The sequence below is a fragment of the Oryctolagus cuniculus genome, chromosome 2 (assembly GCF_051225735.1).
Source record: "Oryctolagus cuniculus isolate XC-2025 breed Fujian yellow rabbit chromosome 2, ASM5122573v1, whole genome shotgun sequence".
NCBI classification, from domain to species: domain Eukaryota; kingdom Metazoa; phylum Chordata; class Mammalia; order Lagomorpha; family Leporidae; genus Oryctolagus; species Oryctolagus cuniculus.
The window spans coordinates 66096197-66107738 of record NC_142868.1 but is presented as its reverse complement, the minus strand read 5'-3'; positions in this window follow the sequence as shown (position 1 = coordinate 66107738).

The window sequence follows — 11542 nt, the reverse complement described above, 5'->3', positions numbered from 1 at the left end:
GAAATACAGAATATGGAAATATTATTTGTGATTATCTTTGGGTGATATAATAATGGTTAATTCTTTGTTGCTTCTTTTCTCCTTGCCTATAACTTTCAGGTTTCCTATAATAAATATATTAATTTTTTTTGACAGGCAGAGTGGACAGTGAGAGAGAGAGACAGAGAGAAAGGTCTTCCTTTGCCGTTGGTTCACCCTCCAATGGCTGCCGCGGCCAGTGCACTGCGGCTGGCGCATCACGCTGATCCGAAGGCAGGAGCCAGGTGCTTATCGTGGTCTCCCATGGGGTGCAGGGCCCAAGGACTTGGGCCATCCTCCACTGCCCTCCCGGGCCACAGCAGAGAGCTGGCCTGGAAGAGGGGCAACCGGGACAGAATCTGGCGCCCCGACCGGGACTAGAACCCGGTGTGCTGGTGCTGCAGGCAGAGGATTAGCCTACTGAGCCGCGGCGCTGGCATAAATATATTAATTTTTTAATAAGTATCAGTGAGACAAAACAAATGGAGCAGACATTCCATATACTGATCAGTTCCCCATGGATGAGCAGCGCCCCGGTTCCTCACTCCACTTGTCTAATACTGCACTTGCACTGTCTGTAAATGTGAGTTTATGCAGGTGCTTTGGAATCTGTCAGGCCATAAAGAATTTAAGGGTAGGGTAGAACAGGGGGTCAACAGTTCAAAGACAAGGTTAGAGATATTTCAGAACAAATTTGAATTATAAGACTAAAACTATCAAAATTTTAGCTTTATTCCAGTTATTTTTCAAATACACAATATACTCATCTCAAATATACTCATCTCAAATAGTTTTTAAATGTTACTTTGTTTAAAAAATAAGTGAAAAGAATGCCTATCCAGGAATACTGATGAGAATGTATTAGTCCTAAAACTATGAGATTCCGGCTAGAAGCTTTCAAAGAATGGACCTCTATTTCAAAACTCGTCATTTAGCCATTTAAACTTAAAAATAAAATGAGGACCAGGATAGATGACTACTATATAAAGGTCAACCTAATCCAAATGCCCATCTCCCCTCTACCATTGAGATGCACACATGAACACACTCATTTGTTCAGTTATTCAACAGACACTTATGTCTGTGTCAGAACAGAAACTACAAAGCTGACCAAGGTGGAGCCCCTTCCCTAGAAAAGCTTGTTGTGCACGAATGGGGCACAAAGATACATAGACTACTGCAAAGCTACACAGAAGGTCATGTTCACCGTTGAAGGTTCTTGTATAACATGCGTACCTTCAGCAAAGATAACTTTACAAGTTATTGGCCATCCCTCCACCCACAACAGACAGAGCTACAGGACAGAACTGATGGGCAGAGAGTGAGTGACTCCAGAGATATCCACCTGCTTCCCATGTTTGCCAAGGAGTAGAATGTCTCTTGTAGAACTGTCTCCAATCTGACATAGGAACTCCACCCAGGTCTCCCACATGGGTCATCACCCACTGCCTTCCCAAGTGCCTTTCCAGGAAGCTGGATGAGAAGGGGAGCAGCTGGGACTCTAACCAGCACTCCGAGATGGGATGCTGGGGCTTAACGTGCTGTGCCGACACTGGTCCCTGGTGAGAAACACTGTTCTGGGGCTGGCGCTGTGGCGCAGCAGGTGAAGACGCTGCCTGCAGTGGGCACTGGTTTGAGTCCTGGCTGCTCCACTTCTGATCCAGCTCTCTGCTATGTCTGGGAAAGCAGTGAAGGATGGCCCAGGTTCTTGGGCCCCTGCACCCATGTGGAAGACGCGGAAGAGGCTCCTGGCTTAGGATCAGCAGAGCTCTGGCCATTGCAGTCAATTGGGGAGTGAACCAACAGATGGAAGACCTCTCTCTCTGCCTGTCTTTCTCTCTCTGTGTAACCCTGACTTCCAAATAAATAAATAAATAAATCTAAAACAAAACAAAACACTGTTCTGACATTCTGGGTGGTGTACAGAGAATCCACAGGAAATCAGCTGTCACGTGGATCCTTTCCAGACACTAGCAGTACAACACCGAATCAAGCAGGATATCAAGACCTCGTAACATGACACTCATTAATTCATTTAGCAAATATGAGTAGAGAACACACTAAGGGCCCAGCATTGTGTAAGATTTGAGGGTACAATGAAGATCAAGGGAATCTCAGTGCTAACTTCAGAGTTTCCTATCAAAGACAGTACAGAGAAAAGTCAACAGGTGGAGGAGCTGCCCCTAGGTGCCATCCCCACTACCCTCTGGAAGGAAGGATTTAACTGCCAGACAGCCCCCAGCTGTCAGGAATGGGTTAGACTCAGAGAAGCCTCCCTGTCCAAGGAGAGCCTTCCTCCCAAGAGCAGACTCCATAACCGACAGACATGCGCGCAGGTGGGGGCTCCCTGCGGGGTCAGCAGAGGGCTTTGACGAGTGCGCATCACAACGGAGAAAGGGAAAACGACAGCGCATCCTCTGACGCCGCAGAGCTGGCCTGAGCCTTACAGCTGCGCCGTGTTGCTCTCCCGTGAGACACAGATACTAACCTCAAAGTTCTGCTGTGACCTCGATAAACATGAGACAAAGCAAGGCCTCTTCCTCATACTGTCAAAACACAGATAAAATCAAGGTCACTGTGCCCCTCAAAAGGATACCAAATTCTCCCCCTATTCCTTCTCGGCTGAAATGGGTAACTGGTACTTTTTGAGCAACGACTACTTTATCCTTGCTTTATCTCTATTACCTATGGGTATGATTTATTGAGATGTCACTTTCTGACGGTATCCGATCTGGAGTGAACCCAAGATCTTCTCTCAAAGCATCCAACTGAAGCCCCATCCTATAAGAAGTTCTTTCAAACACGATGCTCCCACAGCTGCTCAGGGTGTGGGTTCTCCCTATCTGCAACTGATAATCAACCCAACTTGACTAACCACAGGTGCTCTTCTGGCGGTCTTTAATGGAAGGGCGTTGGCATAGCCCTTCTCTTTAGCCAGTCCCTCTTCCCCGCCCTGCCCTTCTGTTTCCCCAGGGAGACTGATCTCAAGAGCATTCAGTCCTGCACACATCTTCATCTCAGAATCTGCCTCCAGGGAACCTAGGCTGAGACAAAGCAATCTCCTATTCTGAGTAGTAAGTGTGAGGGCGAAGAAGATCCATACAGGTGCTTCTTCTCCAGGTACTGCAAACTAGGACACACCGTGAAGGCCAGGCCCATGAAATGTTAAGATTGAAGAGTGAATGGGAGACAGGATGGGTGCAAAGGAAGCAGGAAAGATTGCTCCAGCTATACATTAGTCTTTGGAACAATCTGGAGGCAGGAAGAGCCCAAGCAATGGTTCTGGATGGAGCACTACAAAGGATGAGAGGTGGCACAGAGAGATCAAGACCTAATGGGCTCTGGTAAAGAGATAAATCCACCTGACCCAACCCTGAACACTGAAAGGGTTTCAGTAAAGGACTAACATAATTAGACTTATATTTTAGAAAGATGCCTCCAGCCCCAGTGTAGCAAAAACAGAAGGCAGGCATCGAAGAAGAGGCTACTGAAATATTTTAGGCAGATCTAATGGTAACCTGGACTAGCAGCTCCTGGGGGAGTTGGATATAAGTGGACTGATTCAAGAGATGCATGGGGATAGATTCCCTGTGGGGTGTGAGGGAGAGAAGAAGGCGTCGAGGGGGCTCCTGGGTTTGTGAGTTTGGCCAAGTTGGTGGTTCATTGGATGCTCAGATAACACCGGGCACACAGGAAGACCAAGTTCTGATGAGAAAGATGCAAGTAGAGCTTGGAATAGTAGTTTTGAAGAAATGGAGAGAATCAATTTGAAATTCAGGGAGAGTCTGGACTAAAGGTTAAGGTATTGAAGTATTTGAGATGAAAACTGGGAGACTCGGGGATAAGAAGGAAAGAGGTCCTAAGATCCTCAAAGACCAAACAGAGGATCATAGAAAGAACCACAATAGCAGGGAAATAAATCAGAAAAGGATTGTTTTGGAATTCAAAATACAGGTTTTCTATTTAGCCATGTCAAATCAAACATATAGAAAGATTATAGCATCCTTACATTCATGAATATCATTCGGTAATTGCACACAAAATTATGGGTATTTCATAAGTATGAAAAATAACATTTGGTTTTTTGTCTATACAAGTGTGAGTTCATTATTGTTCGTTATGGTTTAAATATCAGTTTGAGGCCAGCACTGCGGCTCAATAGGCTAATCCTCCACCTGCGGCGCCCGCACACCAGGTTCTAGTCCCGGTCGGGGCACTGGATTCTGTCCCAGTTGCTCCTCTTCCAGGCCAGCTCTCTGCTATGTCCCGGGAGTGCAGTGGAGGATGGCCCAAGTCCTTGGGCCCTGCACCCCATGGGAGACCAGGAGAAGCACCTGGCTCCTGGCTTCGGATCAGCGCGATGCGCCGGCTGCAGTGCCACCGGCCGCGACAGCCATTGGAGGGTGAACCAATGGAAAAGGAAGACCTTTCTTTCTGTCTCTCTGTCCACTCTGCCTGTCAATAAATAAATAAATATCAGTTTGGATGGTGAATATCTCCCAATGGCCCATGTATTAAAGGTTTGGTCCCCAGGGAGATGCTATTGGGAAGGGGTAGACACTTTAGGAGCTGTGGCCTAGTGGGAGGTCCTTAGGTCATCAGAGGTGTTTATTCAGAAGGTAGTTCTTGTGACAGGGCTATTATCAAAGCCTGTCCATTTGGACTCAATTTCCGGCTCTGCTTTCTAGCTCACCACGCAGTCCTCCACAGATAGCCAACCACTGTCATCTGATTCCCTCACCAGAGGCCAAACCAATGGGACCATTCAACCTTGGACTACAAAACTTTGAGCCAAATAAGCCTTTCTTTTTATAACGTAGGGGCCTCGGTAACAGAAAGCTATCTAATACAGTTACTTTGTGAGTGATCCTTTGAATCTACCAACAGAACTGCAAGAGGATCTGTCAGAATCAGTGACCATGTGAATATCAAACAGGAAGAAAGAGTTTGTCAGCCACAGACCAGCAGTAACAACCTGGATTCCACCACTGTCAGGCTCTGGGAGAAGACAGGGCTGACAAATGTTTCCAGCTTCAAGGACTTCATAACCCAATTGAGTCTACACATGATGCCCTTGGAAAAAGGAAGGAAAGCAAAGAACACAAGACTGCCAAATGATTGCAGGGCAATGGGCCAAGACAGAGACTTCCTCTTGAAAGTCAGACTTGAGCCATTAATTGGAGGGGAAGATGGGGGTGAGGGGTAGTGATTCCATCTGAAGACAAGGCATGAAGCAGTAACATGTGACAAACTTTCACTGTGTCACATTCCAGTGCTCATCTTCAATGCTCTGTAGTATTAACCTCCTCTCCACATTCACAAATGGCATTTATGACACTAAACGTCCAGTTTAGAGGAAGATTAATTACACATACTCTCAGTCTTGCAAATGTTATCTTTGCTGCTCCTGCTTTTAAGTCTTTTGTTATCCATGCCTGAAATGTTCTCCAAACCCCTGTTCTTACCAAGATCTCATTCTTCTTTAAAGGCCTGGCTTAAATCCCAATTGTCTGTAATAATACCCCTGCTGCAAAAGTACAAAGTCAACTCCGTCACCCCTGAGCCTGCAAAATGTCACAAGATTGGTTTTGTACCTTACTTAATATATACAATTTCATGGCTCTCACTGAAACCTCATACAAGTCACTGGGAGGTAGAGGAGGCAGACTCCAACCCCAAAACCTGAGCCTCAGAGGTTAGATGAGTTATATTGGCTGCCAGATCCCACAGTTAGGGAACAGTTGGGATAGTTCTGGAATCTGGATTGACTCCAAACAGGTGCAGTTTCCCATGGTGTCCTGGAGCATTTTGCACCCTGACTGCATCACACTTTTCCATGTGTAGGAGTGACTTTCCTTTCTAATTCCCTAAAAGGCAATGATTATGTCTTTTCCCTTATGTCCCTAGAAGCTATTAGGATTCCAACAACCAGAGGGAAAGCATTTAATATTTGTCTCTAAAAATATCTATTGAATCAAAATTAATACCTAAATGATATTAAGATACATGCAAATCTATTGTGTGTAATCTTTTCATTGACTTGGGTTCCTTCTTCAAATAATGAATTATTCGTTTCTCAACTTGGAAAAGCAGTATTCAAGGTGCATTCAAATTTGAACCTCATTCATCTGGCTTTGTGAAAACCCAGTCTACAAGGTCTGAAATTTCAATAATGCATCCTCTATAACAGACTACTTTGGGGGGGCTGATATTTTTAAAGTCACTGATTTAGATATTTTTATTACAGATTATAATTAGCATTAACTGAGCATAACATTAATTGACCCGCACTTGATTTCTGGGTATCCAGAGGAAGTGTCTGAAGAGTCTCAGTTGGATTCTTCAGGCAGAGGAGTCCGCTGTGACAAGTCCTTTGGGAAGCATGTTCAAGCACTACTATAAAGAACGAGGAGAACAAATCACACAGACTGTGACTCATTTGTCGCTCCTGAAAAATCGACACTTTTACTCTGCCTAAAGGAAGAAATGATACTTATCTTTCGTCCTGCCTTTCTTTTTTCTTTACATTTTAACCTTACCTCATTATTTTAAAATTCTGGTTGCACTTTCCTGAAACCAGAATGGCTTGCTCTGCATGGCAGGAAACACACTGATTTGCAACTTGACAAAGTTAACAAGACTTTGTATACTCAAGAGAAATCAGTTTGCTTTGAGATTCTGCCTCTGTCAAAGGGGACATGGCCAGAAGACACCGTGGAGAAAGGAAAGACTTGGCTAATCAGGACACAGTTGAGCTGGAGAGCATGAAAAGAGGGGAGGCAGGTGTAGAAGCTACAACTTATGACCCTTCTTCCGTTTACTGAGTCCTGAAACATTTCATTTTTCTACTTTTTTGTGATTTCCAAATAGATTGTTTATTCTAGAAAAATTGTAGCATATACACAAATTAGGAGGTAAATTAGGAGGGGGACGGCCTCTAAGAACTGTGGATCTGGGGGCTCCTGTTCAAGCAGGAAGCATTAAGTCCCCCTTCACCTTCCACCAACCTCGGGGCAGAGCGGAGTCCCCGCTGCTCCACTTCTGATCCAGCTCCCTGCTTACGCCCTGGAAAAGCCGCAGAGGATGGCCCAAGTGCTTGGGCCCCTAAACCCATGTGGGAGACCCAGATGAAGCTTCTGGCTCCTGGCTTTGGATGGGCCCAGATCTGGCCGTTGTGGCCATTTTGGGAGTGAGCCAGCACATGGAAGACTTCTGTCTCTGTAACTCTTTCAAATGAAATTAAAAAATCTTTAAAAAAAAAAAAAAAAAAAAGGAAAGCAAACCAGCTACCCTGAGTATTTGGGAGTAACAGCAAGTAGTTTGCTAGTACTCAAACTCCCTAGTTAAGCTTTTAAAATAAATGCATAACAACTACAAAATGGCCTGGAATTGCTGGGGAAGCTGCCTTAGGAAGATACGAAAAGCTTACCAACAAATGAAATTTAAAGACTTGGTTTAAAAGTGTGCAGTTGTTGGGGTGGAAGAAATGAGAATACTAAAATGAAGACTCAGCTGTAGGCAAAATCCTACAGACATGAAATAGAAAGAGCAGGAGGCTGGGGGAAGCAATGGCGAGAAACAGAGAACTTGCAGCTAAGACGGGGGGAGTGACTTAGATCAGGAGAAAGTTTTTATTTTTTGGTTACACTTTTACGGGAAGTTTGCATAAGCCATAGATTTGAGATATGGTTAAGGGCTGGTGCTCTGGCACAGCAGGTGGGGCTGCTGCCTGAAGAACCGGCATCCCATATGGGCACTGATTCGAGTCCTGACTGCTCCACTTCCTATCCAGCTCTCTGCTATGGCCTGGGAAAGCAGCAGACGATGGCCCAAGTCCTTGGGCCCCTGTACCTGCATGGGAGACCAGAAGAAGCTCCTGGCTCCTGGCTTCAGATCGGCACAGCTCTGGCGGTTGCAGCCAACTGGGGAGTGAACCAGCGGATGGAAGACCTTTCTCTCTCTCTCTCTCTCCTTTCAAGTAAATAAATAAATCTTAAAAAAAAAAAAAAAAGATATGGTTAAAAGGAAACACATTGTGACCATGGTCCTAGATATTCCAACCATTTTGTACCATACTAGAGAGACCCAGTCCCCCAGGCACCTTCTGCCCGGCAAGATCTATCCTCTGCACGTGTCAGTGGCTTCTCCTGACCTGCTCGCTCAATGGCTCTCTTAGCTTCCTTACCATCCTGTGCTTCTTGCACACAAGTTCAGGAGACCTGTGCAGAAACACAGCTGCTCCACAGAGTCACAGCCCAAAAGCAGCACAGGATCTGTGCACTTAGAGTAAGATGGGCCTGAAGTTTCCCCTTGCACTTCTAATCTTTGAACAGCTTCTTGACATTTCAAATGCCATAGCCTAGCTCCTGGTCTTCTGCTCTGATCTTAAAGACACTGGGAGGAAGGAAGCAGCAGCTCTGAGCACATTTTCAGAAGGTCAGAAGCAGCCCTGATCAACACCTCCACATGTCTGCAGTCCTGCTAGAAAACCCTCACATGGAGCCCACCTGTTGTCCAAGTGCGCCGACTGAAGGTCTCAACGCTCACAAGGGCCATCGGGAAACAATGGCAAGTACAGATTCCTCAGCTGAGGGCCTGGCCTTGGGCAGGAGTCGTAAGTTCTTTTGGACATCACCGATGTTGTACCATAAAAGAAAGGAGGCTATAGTTTTGTCAGGGCCTGAGAGTGGCGAGTGGAGCTCCGAAGAGTCCTTGTGAATGAAATGGCATTTAGTCTGAGCCTTAAATGTGGTAAAAATTAGATATGCAGAGACGAGAAGTGGGGGGGGGGGGGTTACTAACACATGGCACATCTTTGCTATTAAGTCAACAGACAGCCTTCTTTCTAAGTACTGATAGTGTGACACCAGGAAATATCCAAACTAAATAATATATATTTTTTTGACAGGCAGAGTTAGACAGTGAGAGAGAGAGATAGAGAGAAAGGTCTTCCTTCCAAATGGCTGCTACAGCCAGCGCACCGTGCTGATCTGAAGCCAGGAGCCAGGTGCTTCTCCTGGTCTTCCATGCGGGTGCAAGGCCCAAGGACTTGGGCCATCCTCCACTGCACTCCCGGGCCACAGCAGAGAGCTGGCCTGGAAGAGGGGCAACTGGGACAGAATCCGGCGCCCTAACCGGAACTAGAACCCGGTGTGCTGGTGCTGCAGACGGAGGATTAGCCTATTGAGCCGCGGTGCCGGCCCCAAATTAAATAATATTAATACCACCCTTTCTTCAACATCTTAAAGTTCTCTAGAACATCCTGTAATGCCACTGATGAGCTCATGATCTTCACTGTCACACTAAGCCACCCATTAGGATGAGCTGAGAAACTTTTTCATTTTTCTTCGCTGTTATCACATTTATCAAATCAGTTTTCTAGAATGCAGTGGACACAATACTGTTCATGCACTCTCATCTGAATGCAAAGTAAAGGGTGCAGGTGGTGGGGCCCAGTCTTCTTACTGTTAGAGTGGGGAGTTACAGATAAGCAAGGAGGAGGCAAGACTGATCCAGGTAGCAAGAGATTCCAGTTAGAGACATCAGTATGGACTCACATTAGGCTAACAGAGATACAGATGGTTACATACAGAGATCTATACATATACGTACCTGTGCTGGTTAATATACCCCACCCCCACCCCCACACACACCCCTGAGAGGTCTTAGAATTCATAGAAAATGTGTTTTGAGAAAATACAATACATAGATTTTTATACCTTTTTGCACCAAAATGAACTTTTCTCCTACTTCATAAAGCATCCATGTGTGTACGTGTGTGGGTATAATTTCCTCGCTCTATCAGCTAAGAGGACCTAGAAGCAGTGACTCCCAGTAGCAGTGCACACATGTAATAGCCAGGTCTTTGTTTCTAACACTGTTCTTCAACAAAAGGAACCAGGGCTGTTCAAGAAAGAAGTGATTCCAGCACTGGGGTAGGAAAGAAATAAAATGAGTCTAAAGCATCTGGTAGTGCTAGAGTTAGGCAGTGCTCAAAACAAGTGGACAATAACTGGAAAAACTTGAACAATGAAATAACTAGTCATGAGCTATAACCCAAAGTATAAAGCCAATACCCACAAATCTGTACTGATATGAATTAATGATTGAATTCATAAATAATGGAGACAAAGCAACAAAGGCCCTTTAATTCCAAATAACTTTAGACACTCCACCCTTGAGGAGGCAGAACACAACTTCTCACCCTTTAAGCGGCACCCAGTGGCTTTCTCCCAATGAGAAAAGGATGGAAACAGAGGAATAAAGGGTAACTCCGCAGTGAAGAGGCCTGGCGGGCAAGCGCCAATGCGCATGTCAAGGAGAGCATCCACAGCGGTGCGTCAGGACAAACAGTACGTCCTCCCGACATGCCCAGAGCGGCACTGTCTCGGTGGTCCTGTCCCCAAAACGCAGGGCCCCAGCCTTCTCACGAGAAAAGTGTAAGACATAACTCCCATATACAAAATACTAGACCAGAATTCCCCGTGACTATCAAGGTCATCAAAAATGAAGACTGTTTCAGAAACTGTCTCAGATCATGGTGACAGAGACATGGGCACTAAATGTAACATGGGATCCCAGGTGGGCCTCTGGAACAGGAGAATGACAGTAGAGACAAACTAGGATATATCAATAAAGTATAAGCTATAGTCAATAACATATCAATATTGGTTCATTGATTGTGGCTATGTTGCCATACTTATGTAAGATGCTACTATAGAGGAAACTGGATATGGGGACTACTAGAATTCTCTGTGCTACCACTGCCATCATTCTGTAAATCTAAAACCTTATTTATTTTGAAAATGCAGTAGAAGAGCTTTGCTCCCCAAAACTATAAAATATAGTGACTGCCAAAATCCTTAGGTAGGCATTTCTGGCACACTGGTAGTTTTACCAACTGGCTAAAGTGAGGCAACTGGAAAAGATACTCTCAGGACAGGCATCCAGCTGAGATGGCTAAGCTGTTGTTGGGAGGCCCACACCCCACATGGGGAGTGCCTGGGTTTGAGTCCTGGGTCTGTTCCCAGTTCCAGCTTTCTACTAATGCACACCTTGGGAGGCAGCAGTCGATGACCCAAGTACTTGCATCCCTACCACCCAGTAGGAGACTTGGGTTGAGTTTCTGGCTCCTGCCTTAGGCCTACCCGACCCTGAGCCAGCTGCTGTGGGCATCTGGGGAGTGACCAGTGGATGGGAACTCTCCATCTCCCTCTCTCAGTCACAAATTAACAAATACATAAATAATTTTAAAAGATGCTCTCTCATTACACTCATTCGTTTAACTTTTTATGGGGCCACCTGGAACCCATCTACCTCATTGGTTCCCTTTTAAAGACAGGAGACACAGCTGGCGAATAACTGTAGAAATGGCACCTTCTGTTTGTAAGGTCATTGCTGTCTCGAGACCTTCCTAGTCTGAACAGGGATCCTTTGACATTCAGCCCCGATGCCCTCTGATGAGCTGACCTCAAACAACCTACAGAGGAAAAAAAGCAAAAAGACCTATGTGCAATGCATTTGA